Source organism: Capra hircus, chromosome 14 (genome assembly GCF_001704415.2).
Source record: "Capra hircus breed San Clemente chromosome 14, ASM170441v1, whole genome shotgun sequence".
Classification (NCBI taxonomy): domain Eukaryota; kingdom Metazoa; phylum Chordata; class Mammalia; order Artiodactyla; family Bovidae; genus Capra; species Capra hircus.
In genome coordinates, this window is record NC_030821.1 from 40246732 (window position 1) to 40272259 (window position 25528).

General features: G+C 36.4%; 1 protein-coding gene across 3 annotated transcripts in view; it reads right to left on the bottom strand.

The window, feature by feature from the left end:
- The window catches only part of PKIA (protein kinase (cAMP-dependent, catalytic) inhibitor alpha), a 97667-nt gene that overhangs the window by 23511 nt on the left and 48628 nt on the right, over window positions 1–25528 (bottom strand). Inside the window, exons 2-3 of one of the 3 annotated variants that reach the window (XM_018058384.1) lie at window positions 25135–25253; window positions 17310–17437 (exon numbers count right to left, since the gene is read on the bottom strand). The exons of 1 other annotated variant lie outside the window; for it this stretch is intronic. The gene's annotated coding sequence lies outside the window, so the exon portion shown is untranslated. The remainder of the gene's footprint in view (window positions 1–17309; window positions 17438–25134; window positions 25254–25528) is intronic. One more of the 3 variants, XM_005689116.3, reaches the window with a different exon arrangement.

Sequence of the window (25528 nt, forward strand, 5' to 3'; positions counted from 1 at the left end):
TGATAGTTTTGGGTGAACAGTGAAAGAACTCAGCCATACATATACATATATCCATTCTACTGCAAACCCTCCTCCCACCCAGGTCACTTCATAACCCTGAGCAGATTTCCATGGGCTATACAGTATGTACTCACTGGTTATCCATTTAAAATACAGCAGTGTGTACATGTCCATCGGAGACTCCCTAACTATCCTTCCCCATATAGTACCCCACCCCCAGCAACCATAATTTCATTCTCTTAGGTCTGTGAGTCTCTTAATGTTTTTAAAGTTCATTTGTATAATTTCTTTTTAGATTCCACTTTTAAGGAGTATCATATTGCTCCTTCTCTGTCTTACTTCACTCAGTATGACAGTCTCTAGATCTATCCATGTTGCTGCTAATGGCATTATTTCATTCTTTTTAATGGCTAATATTCCACTGTGTATATATATGTGTGTGTGTGTGTGTATCATATCTTATCCATTCCTCTGTCGATGGGCATTTAGGTTGATTCCATGCCTTGGCTATTGTAAACAGTGTGACAATGAATACTGGGGTGCATCTGTCCTTTGGGACCATGTTTTTATCCAGCATATTTTAATTCATTTGATAACATTTAGGGTGAAGCTTCTAACAGTGCGATTACCTTGGACTGAGAAAGGTTTAAAAATGGCCCTACACACACTGAAATAGAAGTGACTTCACTAGGATGCTGAGACAGAGATGCTGGCCCCGGAAAGTGACAGAGCAGGTGTGCATTGGACAGAGCTTTCCCATATAGGAAACTGAGGGATTCTTATTGAGTGGGGATCATGAAGGCAGGGGACTCTATAATGAGAATCCTAGGATTGCTTCCAAATTTCTAATTTGATAAATGACAGTATAGTATTCTTTGGTGAATACTTAAGTCTGCCTGCCAATGCAGGAGGCTCAAGGGACAGGGGTTCAATCCCTGGGTGGAGAAGATCCCCTGGAGTAGGAAATGGCAACCTGCTCCAGTATTCTTGCTTGGAAAATTCCACAGACTGAGGACCTGGTGAGTTACAGTCCATAGGATTGCAAAGAGTCAGACAAGACTGAGTGGTTGAACACACACAAAGGAACAGCAGTAAAAGTCTAAGAATGGAACTTCAGCTTATCACAATGCCACATTTAAAATAAATGTATCATTCTTTTCTTTTCTGAATGAATGAAAATGCATTAATTAAAAGCACACATACTCACACAAATGCTAATATCTGCTCTTTAACAATCATGTACTTTCTGCATAGTGTCTGTCTATTCCAGTTGAAGTAGTGCTTGAATACTTCAATATGCCTCTTTTCCGCCAAAAAGAAAACTGTTTTTATGACTGTGTTTCAACATATTTTAAATATATGCATAATCACTGCCAATTTGTCTGCTTTGCAGATACTAGTTTCCTATACAATATTCAATAGCTCCCTTTATTGAAAATGTCACTGCTCAGTATTATGATTAATGTTTTTCCTTTTTATTATATGTCTGAATGTTAGGGTTATTGACTAATCTCTTTATTAATGGAATGATCTTCAGCACAATGTTTAATACTCTTCTTATCTATTATCCTTACATGTTTTCTTGAAAATTTTCCATACACTTACTTTAAATGGGATTTTCAGATTTTTCAGGCATTTTGAAATCAGTAGGATAGGCTTCAGTGAGAAAATGAAATGCTGGAGGACAATATAAATTAAACAAATTTAAGCAAACCATTTAAAAAATGGTTAAAAAAGCCATTTTCTATCTAGCCATTGAAAAATACATATTGATAGTTATATAATATATATAAATAATTTCCAGAGAGATAACTGAACAAAATACCTTAAAATATGAATTAAAGAATGTTGTAAAACTTGTATATGAATAAAGACAGTTTTTATAAGCTTAGACGATAAATAATAAGTGTACTTTTGCATAGGAGAGAAGTCATTACCTGGGGAACCTCATGACATTTTGTAGATTATCAAAATCACTTACCAATCAATTTTGAGTATTTCTCCTATCAACTATATTATTAGCATTGGAAGTTACTATTATGACTGTATTTCATTAAAAGGAACATTGAAGAAACTATTTAAAGTGCTAAAGATTGGTTTTAACAAAGAAAACCGATGAAGATATTACAATGAACTGAAGAATTTTGAAAATCTCAAAGTAGAGATTTTTAATTGACTACAGTATAAATAACTTGAGGGTAGAGAGCTTCTGTTTTTCTTGTTTGTCCTCCAAATTTCCGAAATTTTATATGCACAGTGCAGGGTACTAGGCACATATTTAACAAATGAAAAGTACTGAATTCATTACCTTGTGGTACAAATTAGGATTTCTTTTGTACTGACATAAGTAGAAGATATTAATTTCAGCATTATGATTTATTAATGTCTTTTTCTTGGCTTCCCTGGTGGCTCAGGGGTAAAGATTCTGCTTTCAATGTGGGAGCCGCAGGAGATATGGGTTCGATTCCTGGATTGGAAAGATCCCCTGAAGGAGGGCATGGCAATCCATTCCAGTATTCTTGCCTGGGAAATCCGATGCACAGAGGAGCCTGGCAGGCTACAGTGCATAGGATCGCAAAGAGTTGGACATGACTGAAGTGACTTAGCATGCATGTAATGTCTTTATCTAATTTCCAATTTTGTGTCAACCAAACTTATTTGCATGACAATTAGAGGACTTCATGTTTATCTTATCTTCCAGTATTTCACTTTTACATATCAGTTCATTAATTCACAATTCTGATATTTTTATAGCACAACAAAGACTATAGAAACAGAACAAGCCAAAGAACTCTAAATAAAGCAGATTTCAGAAATGAAATTAGAGCTATGCTTAGTTATACTTGCATTTAAGTGCTTCATCCAAAGAGAGACCTCCAGTCCTGTCACATGTATTAATCACCCAGGGTGACTTTTAAACTTACCAGTGGCTGGCCCTTCTATCATATCTGATTTTAGTCTAGATGATAGTAATTATTTGATCAAGAACTTTATTTTACTGGCTGTAAAGGTATGCATGCACACACACACACACACACACACACTCACACAATCACCAGTACATTTAAAAACTGTGGGACAGAATTAATCATATCTATTGAATTTAAATGTCATTTACCAACTTACTAAAGTGCAAGGAAGCAGGTAAAATAAGTTAAAGATAAGACTTCTGTTTTTTTAATTAATTTTTACAGTCTTCTAGAAATCTTTATGAAATTAATGTAAAATTATGGTACACAAAAATCTCTTTGCTTTATTTTCTTGTGGTGGCAATGTAAACAATGGAAGTTAACCTGGGATTTAAATTAAGGAAAATATATTGTATTAAGTTTAGACACTGTCTAACTTGCCATTATATTTTTTTTAAACAAATGAATTTTTCTTCTCTTCCCCTCTTTCCATTTCCCCTTAAAATATGACAGCTCTAACCTCCCCCTGCCTCTCATCCTCTCCACACATACTTTGTTGCCTGATACTTATCTCCTCTACTATATGTTTTTGTACTTACTGCTACACAATAATTTAACAATAAAAGATGGTAAATGCAGGGAGAGGTGTTTGAAGAATGAAGGAAACTGTCCTCACACATTTTTAACACAGAAATACAATTTTTCACAAATGAATTACAAAATAGCAAAATTAAAAACAAATTGTAACTAAAGCTTGCTGATAATATTATCATCCCTCTTAGAGAAGCAAGAGGGATAAGGCACAGAAGGAATGTGGTGTTGAGGGCAATGAAAATAAGCAGTTATTGCAAGCTATTATATGCTGCATTCGATGGATTCAGAAGATAGAGGCTTGAGTGCTGCCATTATTTCTTGTCTGCTGTTTGTTGCCGGGCGAAATATTTAATTTCATTGGACTTCAGTTTCTATGCCTCTAAAATGTAAGTTCCCAGGCTAAGAAAATATTTCAAATCTTTTTTATGACTAAAAGTCACTGACTTTAGTGTCTGTATCCTTCACAAAGGTAGCATTCTTGTAAAACGCCTTTGTGGAAAAGAAAAGCTATATTTAGAGAGTCCACTCTGTGTCCAGGGTGTTCTCAAGTCATACTGCTATTTATAACCAGGTGTAGGCCAATAGGACAACACATCTGCTTTAACTAATAACCACCCAGGTTTCTTAGAGTGAAAGATAAGTTTTTCATTATTCTAAGTGTTGACCTTAGAAAGTATTGAAAGCAAAAATTGTTTTAATTTACTTCCTGAATTGTCCAGTTATATGGACTGATACGAAATGTGATTTAAAAGGTTTCATGTAAGTTTGAACGTATAGCTACTGTTTCATCATAGACCTCTTAACGGATAAACATATGCAACCATTTTGAGTTTCTGCACAGGAGTGTTCTGTATAGTTTCTTTCCCTTATAAATGTCATGCCAATTTACTCCACTGCTAAAGGCAAGTAGACATTCATAAATTTCTCTAAGAACTTATTTTCATTTCTATGAATCTTTATTTTATTTTGATACTGAAAACTTTACCAAATTCATAGACACTGGTAGAGTGAAAAACAAAATGCATAATTAGGGGGAAAAACTTAAAAATCTTGAATAGAAAATAAGACATTATACTGTTAATAACATAAATCAACACAAATAGACTGCAAAGTTGACCACAATTTTTTACAATGGTATAAATGAGTTTTTAACTTTGCGATTCTCCAAGAAAAAGAGGATTACCTAACTTAGGGATCTTTTCCTCTTATTTTGTATTTTTATAACAATCTCAAAAATTATAGAAGTTAAAATGACAATAAAAACAATTTATTTCCCAAACCATTTGAGAATATCTACCAACACAATCTCCCCCAATCCTCTAGTATTTCCTACAAACATATATTCAATATATTCAAATATAATCATAAAAATTAGGAAATTAACACTGACTCATTACTATATGGCTAGCTAATATTGAGTCCCCTTTCCATTTTGTCAGTTGTCCCAGTCAAGCCATTCATAATAAAATGATCAGGCCAGAATCATATATTGCATTTAGTTGACCTGTCTCTTTAGTATTAGTCTAGAAAATTTTCTAAGGCTTCCACTAAATTCATTAACTAAAAAATTTTAATAACTATAAATCAGTTATTTTGTAGGATTTAGTTTGTATTTGTCTCATTAGATTCAGGATATGTGTAATTAGCAGGAATAACACAGTGGTGAAGCTCTTGTTCTTCTTACTGCATCCTATCAAACAATTTTGACAAATTTTAACTTGTAACCTTACTGGAATATTAGTTTACTCATTTGAGTAAGGGGTATCAGTCAGTCTTCTCCATTGTAAAGTTATTTTTTCTCCTTTAATATTAATAATTTTGTGGTAAACTACTTTGTAATTATCTAAATATCCTGTTCCTCGTCAAACATAATTTGATCCTCTTTCTCCACTTGATGCTCAGTTGCATCTCACTGGTGAGGTGCATGATACTTAGTACTGAATCTTATATCTGATCTCCTTATATCTCAGCAAATGCACCAGCCTGTTGCATAGTCACTAAGTCGTGTCAGACTCTTTGCAACCCCATGAACTGGAGCCTGCCAGACTTCTCTGTCTTTGGGATTTCCCAGGCAAGAATATTGGAGTGGGTTGCCATTTCTTCCTCAAGGGGATATTCACACCCAAGAATCAAACCTGCGTCTCCAGCATTGGCAGGTTATTCTTTACTGCTGTGCCCCCAGCTTGGTTTCTCTTAAAGGACTGAATACCATCTGCAACAGAATCAACTGAGGTACTTGCTAAAATTCAGATCCATGGACCCTGTCATGATATCTGTTCAGAAGTTCTGTAGGGGGTAATGGGTATTTGGAAAAGACTTTAGCTAATTCTCATGAATTAAATATTGATACTGAAACAATGTCTAGTTACTCAAAGTTCATGGTTTGAAACACATAGGTCTCATCAATTACAGTTCCTTTTTGTTTTAGCTTTATCAATTCACATTTGCTATTTAACCAACCTGTAAACTATTACATGTGTGAACAGTCTCCAAAGTAAAATGTATCTATCTTTTCCAAAAATATCTTCTACCAAACAGCTCTACAAAATGAAATGCAAATGCCACCTAAGATCTCTGTTGGGAGGATTCTTCCCAATTTCCAAAGTCTTCCAGGTTTTAGGGAATAGCAAGCGCAAAAGCCCTGATACTGGAAAGGCCACTGCAGAATGAAATTCTGGGTGTGGTTATGTGAGACATGAGAGGGCAGGAGAAATACTGAGTAAAGCATGTAAAAAGATAAAAGTAGTTAAGTTTCTATTCTAAGAGTCATGGTAACAGGTTTTGAGAAATAATGTGATATGATTTATGCTTTTTTAAGATTATTCTGGCTATTGTACGGGTTAAAGACTATAAGGATTGGGGAAAGGGGGAAGCAGGAAGATTGTTGAAGAGGCTGCCTATTGGATTAGATGAGGCTAGTAGCGATGGCTTGGAGTTAGGTGAAGATGGCAATAGTAAGATGAGAGGTAGAATGATTCAGAATGTATTTTCAAGTCAGAGCTGACAAGGATTCTTAATAGACTGGATGTAGGAATTGTGGGAAAATGAGAGTTTAAGGATGGATCTAACATTTTTGGCCTGAACAACTGGATGAGTTATAGGGGGAAACTAGAGTGCAATGGGTGGATCAAAGCAAAATATTTTGCTTTACTTGCTAAATTTGAAAGGTCTATTGTGCATAGATTGTAGATACTTAGTGGGAAATTGGAATTAGGAGTCTGGAGGCTGAGTGAATGGTTAGGCCTAGAAGTATGAATTTGGGACTCACAGTCATCTTCTCATTAATGTAATGGAACTAGAGTAAAACTTATAAATAGTGACAGTGATAAGGGCTGGGAATGATCATTAGGGCATTCTAAGAGACATTGAGGGGTAGGATTTTCAGTCAGTAAGTTATGTCCAACTCTTTATGACCCCGTGAACTGCAGCTTGCCAGGCTTCCCAGTCCTTCACTATCTCCTGGAATATGCTCACACTCACATCTGTTGAGTTGGTGATTATCTAACCATCTCATCCTCTGTCACCCCTTTCTCCTTTTGCCCTCAATCTTTCCCAGCATCAGGGTTTTTTCCAATGAGTCAGCTCTTTGCATCAGGTGGTCAAAGTATCGGAGCTTCAACTTTAGCATTAGTCCTTCCAGTGAATATTCAGGGTTGATTTTCTTTACGATTGACAGGTTTGATTTCTTTTAGGACTGGCTGGTTTGATCTCCTTGCTGTCCAAGGGACCTTCAAGAGTCTTTCCAGCACCACAGTACAAAAGCATCAATTATTTGGGCTCAGCCTTATTTATGGACCAACTCTCACATCTGCACATGACTACTAGAAAAACCTTAGCTTTGACTATATCAACCTTTGTTGGCAAAGTGATGTATGACTCTGCTTTTTAACATGTTGTCTAGGGCTTCCCTGGTGGCTCAGAGGTTAAAGTGTCTGCCTGCAACGCGGGAGACCCGGGTTTGATCCCTGAGTCAGGAAGATCCCCTGGAGAAGGAAATGGCAACCCACTCCAGTATTCTTGTCTGGAGAATCCCATGGACAGAGGAGCCTGGTGGGCTACAATCCTCGGGTCGCAAAGAGTCGGACATGACTGAGCGACTTCACTTTTACTTCACTTTCACTAGGTTTGTCATAGCTTTTCTTCCAAGGAGCAAGTGTTTTTGAATTTTGTGAGGGGTAGGAGGCATCACAAAGGAGACTGCAAATGGCAAGTGAGGAGGGGAGAAATCTAGGAAAGTATGGTGTCCTGATAGCCAATGAAACAAAACATTAACGCTGGGAATTCTGAGGCTCATTTTCCAATGTTTCCTGAATTGATGATAGTTTGAAACATGATATTTTTAAAAAAGAATTACCAAACAAAAAAAAGGAATAATTTTCTATCACAAGTGATCGATTGCAGTAGCATGGAGAATAGAAAAAGTTGTGAAAGGGGAATCAAGAATTTAGGTTATAACAATTTTAAACAAAAGTATTCATTTAAATTTAGACATTATATTTTGTTTTTGTGTTAACTGCAGCTACAGCATGCTGTAAGTGAAAGATGAAGGAGTACAGGTTAATGTCAAATAAGGGAAAAAGATAAAATACTTGAATTCTTTATATTCTTTAAATAGATTTCAAACCTTTATTGGCTTTGAATCTTATCGTATTTCAAACATAATTATCTAAATAATCATAACAATTTTAGAATCAGAATAAATCTTATATAAACCTTACTTGAATACATACAGAGTTCATTTTTATGGGTGAAATTATGACTTGACCTTTTTGATTACCAAGGATTATTTCTTATTGCAACACATTATTTAAATATATAGATGATTGAAAATGAAAGAGCTTACCAGTGATCTCTTAATTTTTTTTTTTTTTACAAACTATTTATAGTAAGTATTTAAAGTTTGGGGAAAATTAGGACAGTAGCCTGTCAGGCTCCTCTGTCCATGGAATTCTCCAGGCCAGAATACTGGAGTGGGTAGCTCTTCCTTTCTCCAGGGGATCTTCCCAACCCAGGGATCCAACCCAGGCTTCCCACATTGCAGGTGGATTCTTTACCATCTGAGCCACAGGGAAGCCTAAGAATATTGGAATTGGTAGCCTATCCCTTCTCCAGAGGATCTTCCCAACCCGGGAATCGAACGGGGTTTTCCTGCATTGCAGGCAGATTCTTTACCAGCTGAGCTACCAAAGAAGCCCAAATAATCATAACAATTCTGGAATGAGAATAAATCTTACATACCTTAAATAAACCTTACTTGAATGCATATAAAGTTCATTTTTATGGGTAAAACTACAACTTGTGTCTTCTTATTACTAAGTATTATTTCTTATTGCAACACACTGTTTAAATGTATGGATGATTGAAAAAAAGAGCTTAACAATGATCTCTTAAATTTTTTTACAAGCTAATGATATTAAGTATTTAACATTAGGAGATATAAGCTCATGAGGATTAAAATACAGGAAGAGCTTACAAGAGGGCAAAAAGGTAGGAAATGCATTTCCACATGGTTATATAAATATGAGATTTCAGGGGGAAATGATCAAAATTGCATTTATAGGGTCATGAATCAAGTGAACACTTGATTCAAGAAGTAGTTTAGAAACATAAATTGGTTCAAGAAATTCATTGGTGGTGAAAGCTGTATGTTGGATTATTTCAAAAAGTTAGAGGTAACTGTTAGGTAACTTCTTTTTTAAATAACAGAATAATAGGCACATGAAAATATCTCATTATGCCACTGACAAAGATAAAATCCCAGGACTGCATGGCTCCACAGTCTAATAGTCTGGAGCCAAATGTCCAACATTGCATCCCTTATTAACAAGTGGCTATTAAATACCTGAAATGTGGGCAAGTGTGATTCAAGAACTGATTTTTTAATTTTATTGAATTTTACTTAATTTACATTAAAAATTTTTTTAAAAACATATGTGACTAATGGTTATAGATTTGATAGCACTAAGAACCTGCAATGCAGGAGACATTGGTTCAATCCCTGGGTTGGGAAGATCTTCTGGAGTAGGGCCTGGCAACCCACTCTAGTATTCTTGTCTAGAGGAGCCCATGGACAGAGGAGGGTGGGCTACAGTCCATGGGATCACAGAGTCAGACATGACTCAGTGACTAAGCACAAGCACAGTATAAGAACATTTCCATTATCACAGATAGTTCTATTATTGACCAGAGCTGACCTATAACATATTTATTTAATTTTACATTTATTCCTTTTTACTAAGAAACTTCTCTCTCTTACTAAGAAGCAATATTAGCAAGATGGATAGATGTAAGCTCAAGATACAAAAACCTATTGGATTCTCTAATCCAGCAAAAAGAAAGAGCTTATAAATTATTTAAAATATAAAAAAGGGATTTCTGTGTGTTGATTTTATATCCTGCAACTTTACTATATTCATTGATTAGCTCTAGTAATTTTCTGGTGGAGTCTTTAGGGTTTTCTATGTAGAGGATCATATCATCTGCAAACAGTGAGAGTTTTACTTCTTCTTTTCCAATTTGGATTCCTTTTTATGCTCTGACTGCTATGGCCAAAAATTCCAAAACTATGTTGAATAGTAGTGGTGAAAGTGGGCACCCTTGTCTTGTTCCTGACTTTAGGGGAAATGCTTTCAATTTTTCACCATTGAGGATAATGTTTGCTGTGGGTTTGTCATATATAGCTTTTATTATGTTGAGGTATGTTCCTTCTATTCCTGCTTTCTGGAGAATTTTTATCATAAATGGATGTTGAATTTTGTCAAAGACTTTCTCTGCATCTATTTAAATAATCATATGGCTTTTATTTTTCAATTTATTAATGTGGTGAATTACATTGATTGATTTGCAGATATTGAAGAATCCTTGCATCCCTGGGATAAAGCCCACTTGGTAATGGTGTATGATCTTTTTAATGTGTTGTTGGATTCTGATTGCTAGAATTTTGTTAAAGATTTTTGCATCTATGTTCATCAGTGATATTGGCCTTTTTTTGTGGTATCTTTGTCAGGTTTTGGTATTAGGGTGATGGTGGCCTCATAGAATGAGTTTGGAACTTTACCTTCCTCTGCAATTTACTGGAAGAGTTTGAGTAGGATAGGTATTAGCTCTTCTCTAAATTTTTGGTAGAATTCAGCTGTGAAGCTGTCTGGACCTGGGCTTTTCTTTCCTATACACTAATAATGAGAAAATAGAAAGAGAAATTAAGGAAACAATTCCATTCACCATTGCAACAAAAAGAATAAAATACTTAGTAATATATCTACCTAAAGAAACTAAAGACATATATATAGAAAATTATAAACACTGGTGAAAGAAATCAAAGAAGACACTAATAGATGGAGAAATATACCATGATCATGGATCAGAAGAATCAATATAGTGAAAATGAATATACTACCCAAAGCAATCTATAGATTCAATGCAATCCCCATCAAGCTACCAACAGTATTTTTCACAGAGCTGGAACAAATAATTTCACAATTTTTATGAAAATACAAAAAACCTCGAATAGCCAAAGCAATCTTGAGAAAGAAGAATGAAACTGGAGGAATCAACCTGCCTAACTTCAGGCTCTACTACAAAGCCACAGTCATCAAGATAGTATGGTACTGGCACAAAGACAGAAATATAGATCAATGGAACAAAATAGAAAGCCCAGAGACGAATCCACGCACCTATGGACACCTTATCTTTTACAAAGGAGGCAAAAATATACAATGAATTAAAGACAATCTCTTTAACAAGTGGTGCTGGGAAAACTGGTCAACCACTTGTAAAAGAATGAAACTAGATCACTTTCTAGCACCATACACAAAAATAAACTCAAAATGGATTAAAGATCTAGATGTAAGACCAGAAACTAAAACTCCTAGAGGAGAAGGTAGGCAAAACACTCTCCAACATAAATCACAGCAGGATCCTCTATGACCCACCTCCCAGAATATTGGAAATAAAAGCAAAAATAAACAAATGGGACCTAATTAAAATTAAAAGCTTCTGCACAACAAAGGAAACTATAAGCAAGGTGAAAAGACAGCCTTCAGAATGGGAGAAAATAATAGCAAATGAAGCAATGGACAAACAACTAATCTCAAAAATATACAAGCAACTCCTGCAGCTCAATTCCAGAAAAATAAACAACCCAATCAAAAAATGGACCAAAGAACTAAATAGACATTTCTCTAAAGAAGACATACAGATGGCTAACAAACACATGAAAAGATGCTCAACATCACTCATCATCAGAGAAATGCAAATCAAAACCACAATGAGGTACCATTTCACACCAGTCAGAATGGCTGAGATCCAAAAGTCTACAAGCAATAAATGCTGGAGAGGGTGTGGAGAAAAGGGAACCCTCTTACACTCTTGATGGGAATGCAAACTAGTACAGCCATTATGGAGAACAGTGTGGAGATTCCTTAAAAAACTGGAAATAGAACTGCCTTATGACCCAGCAATCCCACTGCTGGGCATACACACCGAGGAAACCAGAATTGAAAGAGATACATGTACCCCAATGTTCATTGCAGCACTGTTTATAATAGCCAGGACATGGAAACAACCTAGATGTCCATCAGCAGATGGATGGATAAGAAAGCTGTGGTACATGTACACAATGGAGTATTACTCAGTCATTAAAAAGAATTCATTTGAATCAGCTCTAATGAGGTGGATGAAACTAGAGCCTATTATACAGAGTGAAGTAAGCCAGAAAGAAAAACACCAATAGAGTATACTAACGCATATGTATGGAATTTAGAAAGATGGTTAACGTTAACCCTGTATGCGAGACAGCAAAAGAGACACAGATGTATAGAACAGTCTTTTGGACTCTGTGGGAGAAGGAGAGGGTGGGATGATTTGGGAGAATGGCATTGAAACATGTATAATATCATATAAGAAATGAATCGCCAGTCCAGGTTTGATGCAGGATACAGGATGCTTGGGGCTGGTACACTGGGATGGGGATGCGGAGGGAGGTGGGAGGGGGGTTCAGGATAGGGAACACGTGTACACCCATGGCGGATTCATGTTGATGTATGGCCAAACCAATACAATATTGTAAAGTAATTAGCCTCCAATTAAAATAAATAAATTTAAATTTAAAAAATAAAATAAAATAGAAAAAAAGTTGCCTAGGAATAAATACAAATAAAGATATGCAAGACATTTATGGATAAAATGACAAACCCTTATTGAAACATAAATAAGTGGAGAAATACATTTTATTTATGAATAAGAGACCATCATAATGATGTAAAATTTTCCCAACTTCATTTAAACATTCAATATATTTACAATAAAAATATTTAACAGAGGTTTTGCATACCATCTAATTCCGATATTCATGTGAATGGGCAAATGTCCAAGAATAGCTCAGACACACCTAAAAAAATCATTCCTAAGTGATCCTGGAAAACTTAATTATCTATAAGAAAAGAAAGAAATTGGGAAGTATATATACAAGTCAATTCTAGATACATTAATGGCTTGAATATAGAACACAGATACACTAGAACTTTCAGAAGAAAATCTACTATAAAAGTAAGACAAGAAAGGCACTAGGCTAAAAGATAAATTTGATTTCATTAAAATTGAGAGCTGCTTTTATCACCAGATAACATTAAAAAAGAAGGCAAGACATAACTTTTTTGTGTCAGATATAGCTGACAAAGGATTATTTGCTTGTATTTAAAGAACAATACCAGAGCTTCCCTGGTGGCTCAGCTGGTAAGGAATCTGCCTGCAATGCGGGAGACCTGGGTTCAATCCTTGGTTTGGGAAGATCCCCTGGAGGAGGGCATAGCAACCCACTCCAGGATTCTTGCCTGGAGAATCCCCATGGACAGAGAAGCCTGGCAGGCTACAGTTTACAGGGTCTCGGAGTTGGACACAACTGAATGACTAAGCACAAAGAACAATAAGAAATAAGTAAGAAAAAGATAAACAATAGAATGATAGAGAAAAGATATTTTCTGGAATTTCACAGAATAGGAAACACAGGCAACTATTTAAACAAATGAAGGATTCTCAATCTAATTATGACCAGTGTCATAAGAAGAGGAAGAGACACAAAGATGCACACACACAGGGAAGAGGACATGTGAAGACACAGCCAGGAGACAGTGGCCATCTGCAACTCAAGGAAAGAGACCTCAGAAAGACCCCAAACTGCCAACACCTTGATCCTGGCATTCCAGCCTCCAGAACTGATGGAAGATAAATCTCGATTTTTTTAAAGCCATTGTCTGTGGTATATTTTTTTAGGGGAAACCAAGCAAACTAATACAAAAACTGGAAGAGAATTTATACTGACTTGATTGCCCATTCTTACTGGTGAGGCTATAGAACAGAAGGACTAAAAACAGACTCTATAGCTTTGGAAAACACTTGGCATATTATTTTAAAGTTGAATATTTGAATTTTCAGCAATTCTTCTCTTAGTGGTGTGCTCTTTTACTTATGTTAAATAAAATCTTGCACATGTGTACTAGGAAACATTAAAATAAACGTTCATGGAAGTACTGTTCATAATAGGTCCCAATATCATTAATAGACTAATAAATATATTTTCTTATATTTATACAATATGGAATTTTCTCCTCTGCCCATGTGATTCTCCAGGCAAGAATACTAGAGTGGGTTGCCATTCCCTTCTCCAGTAAAATGAATGAACATGAGTTAAAACAAAATGTACGAACCTTAGAAACATGACGTTGAGTAAAAAGGCAAGCACAGAAGACTAAAGTATGATATCAATTTTATAAATCTCAATAACAAGCAAAATCACATAAAGATTAAATGAATGCTGAATAGAAAGCCAAGATGAGAGTGGTTTCTTTGGTGAAAGGAAGGTGAAAACAGAGTAGAGAACAGAGCGAAGGTTCAACAATTTTGATTCTAGTTCTTAATTTTGGTGGTGTGTTTGAAGGAGTTTATTTTATAGTTTCTCATAATTTACATCCAATTTAATATATTCTTTGGTATATTACCTAATAATACTTTAAAATCAAAATCCATTAGGTACCAAAGTCCCAGACATTAATTATAGAAAAGAGAGCCCACTTTGAAACAATATACATGTTTACTCACAAATCTTCTGCAACTGAAGCCTTTTAGCTATGAAATTCTTCCCCTTTACTATGAGGACTTTATGTTCCATAACGAAGCCACCTACTTTGTGATATTCTGCCTTCTTTACTTAAGTGATATTAGTCTTCTGGCTATCTAGAAATTTTAAAAACAACTGATAACTACATCTCCTGCCCATAAGATATTACAGGGAAAGGATGGAGCAGAGAGGCAATCTCATACATTATCGATAACACAGACAAAGACAATATTGGTGCAAAGGTATTTTTCCATATAGCAAGTCTGAATGTTATTAATATATATCTATATAAATATCAAACATGAATAAAATAAAATTAGTACATCAGCTATTTTGCAATGAGTTCCAGGGTCCTATTTTAGATTATTACTTCATATCTGAGAGAGTTTGTGTATGTGTGTATGTGTATCTGTATTATCTGTGTGTTTGGTTTTGTGGAAATGGCATTATGCTAAATTTTACATTTCTTTCTTGAATTACATGGCTTTTTGTTATCCCTTGAGAATAAAGAATCTAGCAACTGCAGTTTACTACCTACCTGTGGAGAGGTTCAAACAGCAATTTTAGCTGCTAGTGATTCTGAAATTGCCCTTAACTTTGTAAAAATGCTCCAAGAATCATGTTTTGCATCCATATTCAAGTCATTTATGTAGACAAAGATGTCGCCTGTCATATCAGTAACAAAGGATGTTATAGTCATCAAGCCACCAGCCACTACAGCCACCCTCAAAGCTGCACCCTGGGGGGACTCAAGATGGAAAAAACAAAATACTGGCCCTAGGTATTTAAAGTGCATATCAATGGAATGATTCCAATGAGCTCAGATTCTTGCATCTTACCAGATATTGAGAGGTGCTAAATTCATTAACTTGAGATGTCTAGTTTCTTTAATTAACAGTGATCTTTTGGTGTTCCGACTACCTGTTTTTCTTGCAAAATGTCCTAAATATCCTGGCTCCTCCCTTACCTCTTTGTAACAGTCCCTCAGAGCTATCTGAGAAGCTGTCTCCTGACTTAAGTCTTCAGTATGTCTGCTGAATAAAACAGAATTCTCAACTTTTAGGTTGTGCATTTTTTTCCAGTCAATATTTAATTGTATGGCTCATGTAGGTAAATGCCTAAATGTAATAGGATGAATTGTAAATTATTAAAACTTGATAGATTCTGTTAACTCTATCAGTAGCTGAGATCCAGGCTTTCATCTCTGGATACTTCTGTAATAGACCATAACAAATATGAGGTCTGTATTGGTCTTAAAATTATTCTTAGAATTGTGGGGTTTCATTCTTTCAACAAATTGTTCTATGTGTCAGTAATAGTGCTAGGTCCTGAAATACAGAAGTCAACACACAAGAAAATACAAGTATAAAACACAGTTTCTACTATATATATTTTTTTCATTCATTAATTCATCCTTAAGTCATTCAACATGGTTTTCTTATTGAATATTGATAAGGAGTCAAATAAACTCAGCTGAACACTGAGTCTGTAACAGCAGATGAGACGGATAGGCCCTGATTTTGATGTCACTACTATCTTTTGTCCTGCCATATAATGGGACATCTTCGTTATTCCTTTTATTGTAAGGTTTTATCACAAACTCTGAAAAATGGAAAATGTCTTGCATATCAGTAAACAAAGGATGTGACAGTCATCAGTGATTGCAGGCATCACTGATGGTAAACTGGTGAGCCCTGAGGGAACTCAGGAAAGAAAGACTATCTACCATCTAGCAGAGATCAGACTGCAGCCATTCTCTATGGTCAGCCCTGAGGCAGCTCAAGATACGAAAACACAGGATGCTGGTTCCATATAGCTGAGGTGCATATCAAAGAAATTATTTCAATGAGCCCAGATTCTTGCATCCTCCCACACATAGAAAAGTGCTAAACTACTTAACTTGAAATATCTGATTTTTCTTTAACTAACAATGATCTTCTGATGTTTGGGCTACCTGCCCTTTGTTGCAAAACTTCTATAAAACCTAGCTCCCTGTCTCACTGCCTTGGAGCAATTCTCTCAGGGTTACTTGAGATGCTGCCTCCTGATCTTGAAGTCCTAAAAATTCCCACCAAATAAAACATAACTCTCAACCTTTAGGTTGCGAATATTTTTAAAGTTGGCATTGCTAATGAAAATACAATTGTCAGAGGAGTTCTGATGTGCACAGGGAATAATGAACTCCTCTTTCCCATGTCCCTTTCTCCTCCTTGTAACTCCTTATGTGAACTCACTTTGTGCCAAGACCAAGAAGATGTGTCCCAATCAGAACCAAGCTGATTTCCTTAGAATGACTGGAACTATACCTCATTTAGGAGACTTGATGCTTAATTGTGATAAGCAACTAGAAGATCATGAAAAAAACCTATAAAAACTATTTGTCTTGGGAGAAAATACTAAAAAGGGTTAACTGCTGTTCCATATACCTAAGCTCATGGGACTAAATCACAGGCACCAAGATCACCAAGGGTATGTGGCAACAATGAGCTAAAAATGGAAAAAAAGCATCATGCTGTTATTGTACTCATTTTTCCCCAAGGTACTCTCTGATAAACACTACAACCTCCAAGGGAATTGGGGACAGTTTCCTTGTAGGGTAGGTTATAAATCCATCTTTTCCAAGCAGTTGTATCATCATATCAGCTAATAGCACGCTTTATTTAAGGTGATTGTATGAGATTAAGTGTTCCTACCTGATTGGAAACCTTCTTGTCCTCAATTCATTGGCTATCCTGGATTACTTTTTCTTGAATCAGACCTCCAGACTTCTACCAGAAACTGTTCCTTTGGAGATACCAGGCCTTCCCAGAAACTCAGAAAACTGAAATGGATACAGAAAGAGAAATTATTTGTACATATAGACCTCAATTTTTAGTTTTAAGTAAACATCCAAGCATACATCTTCTGAACAGTGTAATAGCTTTCAGAAAATTCATGCTTTCCATGCTTTGCATGGGCTTCCAAAGTGGCACTAGTGGTAAAGAACCTGCCAGTGCAGGAGATGAAAAAGTTTACATGCTCATAAACTTAACATATTATGATAATAGTACAGGTTGTTTCATGTGTCTTCAACCCAAGCAAAGACTTCAAAAAAAAAAGTCCCTGTTACCCTTTGTTCATTAAAGCACAAAGTGAGGGCAAAAAGGCAGGTTTCTAAGTTGTTTTCTTTAGAATTTTCTTTCTTCAGTTTTCATCAAGATCTTTAGGAAATTATTAATTTTGCTAAACTTAATTATTCATGAAACCTGCAGAAGGGTATTTCACGGAGACCTGTAATTTATAGTATCCATTGCATACATGCACTATGAGCTTGTCTTTTTTAGCACTGGCATACACAAAACTGTGTGTGTGTGTGTGTGTGTGTGTGTGTGCACATGTGTGTCTCTTTGTGATGAAGTCGTGGGAAGAGAATGAATCTGTTGGCTGCTACTCAGTGATTTAGAAAGATACCAGAGTTAAGAAAAAGGCTACAAGTGAAGCAATCAAGTTGTGAGATTGTGTTTCCACAATAATAATAGCAGTTTCCTTAGTAACCAAGGGGGCAGTCTCCTCAAATTATAGTCACACCTGTTAAACCATCTGCCTGTAAATTTCATACTATCATCAATGGAAAACAAATGGCACTGTCTCTCCTTTCCTTTATCCATTGGCCACTCTCACATAAGCTATTTTTCTCTTCAAGGTCATGCTCTTTCCAATCTGTTTAAAAGTATTAGGATACAGGCCGAGTGACACAAAATGAGCCATGCCTTCATACTTGTAGCAGTGATGGCTCTGTAAGGAGCACTGGATTGGTAGGATGCTATAATTTGAATTCCCCTAGAAGCAGAACCTGAGGCAAGAATTTGAATGCAAACTGTTCATCTGGGAGGTTCTTCCAGAAAACTCAGGAGTGGAGTGGGATTTCAGAGCAGAGATATGGAAAGAAATCAATAGAGGTACATTACTAAACAGATTTCTCCTGCAGGAAACTGCTGCCAGTCCTCCAGGGATGTTCTCTAAAATTCTATGGAACATGTCTCAGAGTTATTCCAAGACTGAGCGAGAAACCTGAAGTACTTATCTTCCAGTCTCCCTCTGTCCTTGGTTGAGAGCTACACCCAGATATATTAACTCCTGTATACTTCTGACCTGTCCTAGAGTGGCTAATTGCAGATATTAGATGATTATGTCAGTATATACTGGAATGATGAGGCTGGGGAGATATGGGTCGAGCACTGATACTGTCTGATATAGTGGGGGCATGAGGTATTAGTTACTGGCTTGCAAGTCTAAATGGATAACCTTAAATTCCTGGGTTAATGGTTTTACCTGGAGGTATTTAAACACGATGTGACAGTAAAAATTTCCTCTATCAAATGAAGTTTAGGATCCTAAGTCCTTATTTTTTTGAGAAACTAAGTGTTTGAACAGATTATTAAAAGATAAAATGATTAAGATTTCAAGCTGACAATTTATGCATTCATTCATTCACTCATTCAACAAACATTTATTGAACAGCTAGAGTATATCATGGGTTAAGCTAACACTAGTGTTACTGTTACTAAAATTATTATCTTGCCATCTAGAAATAAATGTAATGTGACATCCAAATAAAATTCATAATTACAGTAAAAATTATTTCAGAATGCTATAGGAAGATGCAGTAAGATCTTAATTTTTGCTATGGACAGTATATGGGAGATATCAGCAGGGCTTCCTGTAGAAGTCAATGGAAATGGATATGTAACAGGAAGGAGGGGTGTATTTTTAAGGAAAAGAGAAGATAAATTCACGGTTGCAAGAAAATGAATGGTTAAGAATCAGAGCAGAAAGGAGATCCATTTATAATCAATATAAGAAATGCTCACTGGAGTATAAGAAACGAAGACAATGGAGAGGGCGTCAAAAGCAATATCATGAATGGTCCATGTATGTATAGTAAGTGCTACGGCTGAATTTCTGTGTGCCCCTCCAAATTCATATGTTAACATCTTAATTTCCCATTGTAGGTGGGGTCTTTGAGAAAGATTAGATCATGAGGGCACAGCCCACAGGAATGTTATTAGTGGTCCTACAAACAAAAAGACCCCATAGAGCTCCCTAGCCTCTTCTACCATGTGAAAGTACAAGAAGTCTGACTCAGAAGGCCCTCATCTGACATGCAATGCATGAATGTGAAGTCATTTCAGTCGTGTCCAACTCTTTGTGACCCTATGGACTGCAGCCCACTAGGCTCCTCTGTCCATGGGATTCTCCAGGCAAGAATACTAGAGTGGGCTGCCATACCCTCCTCCAGGGGATCTTCCCAACCCAGAGATCTAAGCCATGTCTCCTACTGTTCCTGCATTGCAGGCAATTTTTTACCACTGAGCCACCAGGGAAGCCTCATCTGACCATACTGGCACCCTGTTCTTGCACTTCCAGTCTCCAGAACTGCTAGAAATAAATGTCTGTTGTTCATGAGCCAACCAACCTGTAGTGTATTCTTACAGCATCCCAATGGACAAAAAGAGTTAGGATGTGAGATTTTTACTCCAAGGATACTGGAATTCATTGAAAGATTGTAACTGAAAATTTAGAAGAGAAGAGAGAAAAGTTCCACAACACAATCAGGTATTTTCATAAGATAAGTTTGCTTATTTTAGTTTTAGAAAGATCATTCTGGAACTACTGTGGCTGGATTGCTAGAGAAGGGTGATAATAATCCTGGCTATAGAAAGATGAGTACACTTACACTGTTGGTAGAAATGTAAATTGATACAACCACTATGGAGAACAGTATGGAGGTTCCTTAAAAAATTAAAAATAAAACTACCATATGATCCAGAAAACTGGGAATAAACCTTGAGAAAACCAAAATTCTAAAAGACACATATACCACAGTGTTCATTGCAGCACTATTTACAATAGCCAGGACATGGAAGCAAGCTAAATATCCATCAAAAGAGGAATGGATAAAGAAGACGTGTGTATGAACATACACACATACACACAATGGAATAGTGTGTGTGCATGCTAAGTTGCACACACACTATTTTCCAGTAATGTAAGGATGTGAGAGTTGGACTATAAAGAAAGCTGAGTGTCAAAGAATTGATGCTTTTGAACTGTGGTGGTGAAGACTCTTGAGATTCCCTTGGACTGCAAGGAGATCATACCAGTCAATCTTAAAGGAAATCAGTCTTGAATATCCATTGGAAGGACTGATGCTGAAGCTGAAACTCCAATACTCTGGCCACCTGATGCAAAGAACTGACTCACTGGAAAAGACTTGGATGCTGGGAAAGATTGAAGGCAGGTGGAGAAGGGGACGACAGAGGATGAGATGGTTGGATGGCATCACCGAATTGATGACATGAGTTTGAGCAATCTCGAGGAGTTGGTGATGGACAGGGAAGCCTGGTGTACTTCACTCTATGGGGTCACAAAGAGTCAGACACAACTGAGCGACTGAACTGAACTGATGCTAAGTTGCTTCTATCATGTCCAACTTCTTGCGACCTTATGGATGGTAGCTCTCCAGGCTCCTCTCTCCATGGGATTCTCTAGGCAAGAATACTGGAGTGGGTTGCCATGCTTTCCTCCAGGTGATCTTCCTGACCCAGGGATCAAAATCCATGTCTCTTATGTCTCCTGCATTGGCAGAGAAGTTCTTTGCCAGTAGCGCCACCTGGGAACCCCTCATGGACTATTATATCAGCCATACAAAAGAATAAAATTGGGTCATTTGCAGAGATGTGGATGGACCTAGAGACTGTCTACAGAGTAAAGTAAGTCAGAAAAAGAAAAACAAATATCATATGTTAATGCCTATATATGGAATCTAGGAAAATGGTATAGATGATCCATTTGCAAAGCAGAAATACAGACACAGACAGAGAAAAACTTATGGATACCAAGCAGAAGAGGGAGGGTGATTGGGGTTGATATATACACTATGGATGTGTGTGTGCATGCTTTGTCACTCAGCTGTGTCTGACTAGCTCCTCTGTCCATGGGATTTTCCCAGCAAGAATACTAGAGTAGGTTGCAAACCTGGTGGGGAATCAGAGCGCTGCCTTTTCTGGAGGGCAGGAGTTGGGTGGCATGGAAGATCATAGCCTCACTTGGCCCAACCAAAATCACAGAAAGTAGGGAATGGGTGCAATATTTCCATTGGCATTTGGCTTGAATAGTATGAAAAGTGAAAGTGTTAGTCGCTCAGTCACATCTGCTTTGTGACCCCATGGACTAGAGCCCGCCAGGCTCCTCTGTCCATGGGATTTCTCAGGCAAGAAATGGCTGGAGTGGGTTGCCATTTCCTTCTCCTGGGGATCTTCCCCACTCAGGGATCAAACCCAGGTGTCCCACATTACAGGTAGATTCTTTATCTGAACCACCAGGTACCCTCCACTGAATGGTGTGTGTATTGCTCAGTTTTCTGTTTTCAGGAACCCCTTTCTTCATACTTAGGCTTAGGAGAACAGGGTTGGTTTTTTGGTTTTTTTTTTTGGAAGCTTTTTGTGTGATCTGTTGGTGGTTTTGGATTGGAGGCTCCTGTAGTACCCTCCACAGGAATGTATAGGAAGCAATAGGAAACACCATGTCATTCCCCAAGTCCCAAAGTCCCTACTAACTCTGCGTTCTCATTTCCACCTTTCAGTGTCTTTCTTTGCTTGTTTGTTGTTATGTTCAGGGTTTTAGTTTCAAGTGAGAGAACCTGGGAGAAATGAGCTGCTTCATTTCTTGGAAGCAGAAGTCTAGAGACCTATTGATGTTAAAAAAGCACTGCTGACTGTAAATTAAAATTTGATGACGCACACCTTGCCCTTTAAGAATTATTCTGCTAGATAATGTGGCTTCCCAAATTTGCTACAATTTGATTTTCTCACTTCTAAAAGTCAAGTGTTTTGCTGGAGTTGCAATGTAAAGATAAGCAAGAAATGGGGCTAAAATGATCTATGTGATTAACAGATTAGAGTTGGAAACCTCAATATACATTCATATTTAGTTTAACACACCATCTTTTTATCAGCCATCTCAAAAGTTCTCCATAAATTTAGACTGTATAAAATCACTCAGGGGCTTCCCAAGTGGCTCAGTGATAAAAGGATCCATAAAAGAATCCAGCTGCCAAGGTAGGAGACACAGGAAACGCAGGTTCAATTCCAGGGAAAATCCCTAGAGGAGGAAATGGCAACCCACTCCAGTATTCTTGCCAGGAATATCCCATGAACAGAGGAGTGTGGGCCGCAGAGTCACACAACTTATTGAATGAGTGCTGGCACAATGCCACTTAACGGAACTGTAGCTCAATGTTCTATTTTAGTATGGTTGATATGACATTATTTTTATTAGTGCTAAATAAGTTATTTGACACATTTTTTCCTTAAAAAAAAAAAAAAAAGGCAATTATTCCTAGTTTGGCCCTGGACACATATGTGAGTTTGCCATTTTCTTCCATAGACTATTTTATTTGTTCCACTGTTATATTTTTCTTACCTTCTCAAAAATAAGCATTTAATCATTCATCTACACATTCATGCATTCATACATTTATTAACTTAATCTGTTGAACACCTACATACGGCACAGAAAAAAGGCAGAACGCTAATCTGAGTTACATAGAAAATAATGAACTCAGTTAAAATTTTTGCTGATAACAGGTGTTACCTGATTTACTGGAAATTGCATTTCATTATAGGAACTCACTGACTCAGTTAAAATTAAACACAGAAATAATAATAAAGTAATAAAAGCACTAGTCATTTACTGAGTGCCTGCTTTGTACCTGACTCTGAAAAAGAAACTCTGAAATCACTACGGATGTTTTGAGGACTGTCTGATGTAATTGTAATCTCCATTTTAGAGATGAAAATAACAAGATTCAGAGACACTAGGTTACTTGCCTAAAGAGAAGGGGCCCAGATACTGTAGAACTGGAAATAGAATCTTAAACTTTATAATGCCAAAGTCTGTGTTTTTAATCAAAATGTGTGTGTGTGTGTGTGTGTGTGTGTGTGTGAGAGAGAGAGAGAGAGAGAGAGAGAGAGAGAGAGAGAGAGAGAGAGAATGTTTAATAAAGAACTTTGGAAAATGGCAAGAGAACTGCCAGGTATTCATCAAAGCATGATTTAGGAGCTTCTTACTGTACAAACAATTGTGAATCATATGGCTGAATTAAGGATCTCTTACTTTTGAACTAAGAAATCAAAAGCTTCTAGAAGTTGGATCCAAGTTTTGCACTTATATAAGATACTTCCTGCAGAATGCTGAAGCATAAAAACTAAAGAGCTCTGAAAATAATGGAAGCATTCTTACTAGTATGATTTTGTAATGTGGATAATAAGGGATTTAAGAAATTGGCAGATGTACCTGCAGACTCATTTGTTATCATTTCTGTGAAGGGCGAGATAAATGAATAAAAAGGAGAAGAATGAAAAAAAAGTGCCTAGCAGTTTTAGGTAGTTTGCTTAATCTCCAGACTAGGCAAGATTAAGCACAAAAAATGTCTTGAAATTATATTTTTAAAGAACTTACAAGTGCATGTGGTCTTTTTATACCAAATAACTTGGAATTATGAAATGTCAAATTAAGTCTAATTTTCTCTGATGATAAAATCACTGATTTTATTTGAAACTATGAAATGAAAAAATGAAGTAATAATCAGAAACTCTTAAGAAAGGGAGTAGAAAAAACCTATTATGCCTCTAAAAAAAAATTATAAAGAAGAGCCATGTTAAAAACATTTTGAAACAAACATAAAATCCTTATTACTGTTACAGAGCTTTCAAAACCTTATCTTGTTTTAATTTTTAATAAATATTATGTTTATATAATTACTGTCACAAGGTAGACAAAATTTTAAGTCAGCTTTCTTCATTCTTCCCTCATTAAGCATTATTCTATTTTGCTTCATAGTCTTGTAATTATAGCAACTGTGTAATTTTCTAATAAGTGGGTATAATTTACTAAATTATTTTCCTATTAACAATTAAAAGTGTTTCCAATTTTTGTTATTACAAATGATGTGATAATGAGCACTTTTATTTATATAGTTTTCTGGATGTAAATTATTTATTGGCATAAGGGTCCAGAATTAGAATTAATGTGTAATACACTATTAACATTTTTATCTTCCTAGACATTGACAAATTACTTGTTAAAAGATCAAACTAAATTATACTGCAAAATTTTTTGCCAACCGAATATATTTTGTATAATGTTTGAGTTTGCTAAATTAACAATGTGGAAATTTATGTTCCATTTCTTTGAATTTTTTGATAATGGAGTGCTGCCTTGTTGGGGTACGTGTGACTGGGAGGGCAGCTGTCTGTGAAGGCTCCCCAGAATGGGTGTGAGGTAAGCAGAAAAAGTTTTTAAAAACACTAATTGAATTTTCTGTCACTTGTTATCTCTTATTCTTTTCTACTTCTTTATAACATAGCCAGGCAGGTGAAAAAAATCTTTTGGCAGGGCAGATTGGTATTCCAATAAATTAATGACCAAACCACCTTCAAATGGTTTTTCAAGACTGGAAATACTGCTCAGACTTACCAGTAAGTTCTTCCTAATTCTTCTTAAGGACCATTTTCTTAGAAGCTTTACCCACTCTCTTCAAATTTTCCTCCATCCTCTCTGCTTCCCTCTGACTCAGCTGGTGAGTTGATTCATATCTCATTAAGAAAATAGAGGTCAGTAAATGCCAAACCCATTAATTCATTAGCATTGATCTTTGTACTGCCTTTGAAAGTGAAAGAAAAGTGAACGTGAAAGTCACTGTTCTACTCTTTGTGACCCTATGGACTAAACAGTCCATGGAATTCTCTAGGCCAGAATACTGGAGTGGGTAGCCTTTGCCTTCTCCAGGGGATCTTACCAAACCAGGGATCTAGCCCATGTCTCCCACATCACAGGCGGATTCTTTACCAGCTAAGCCACAAGGGAAGCC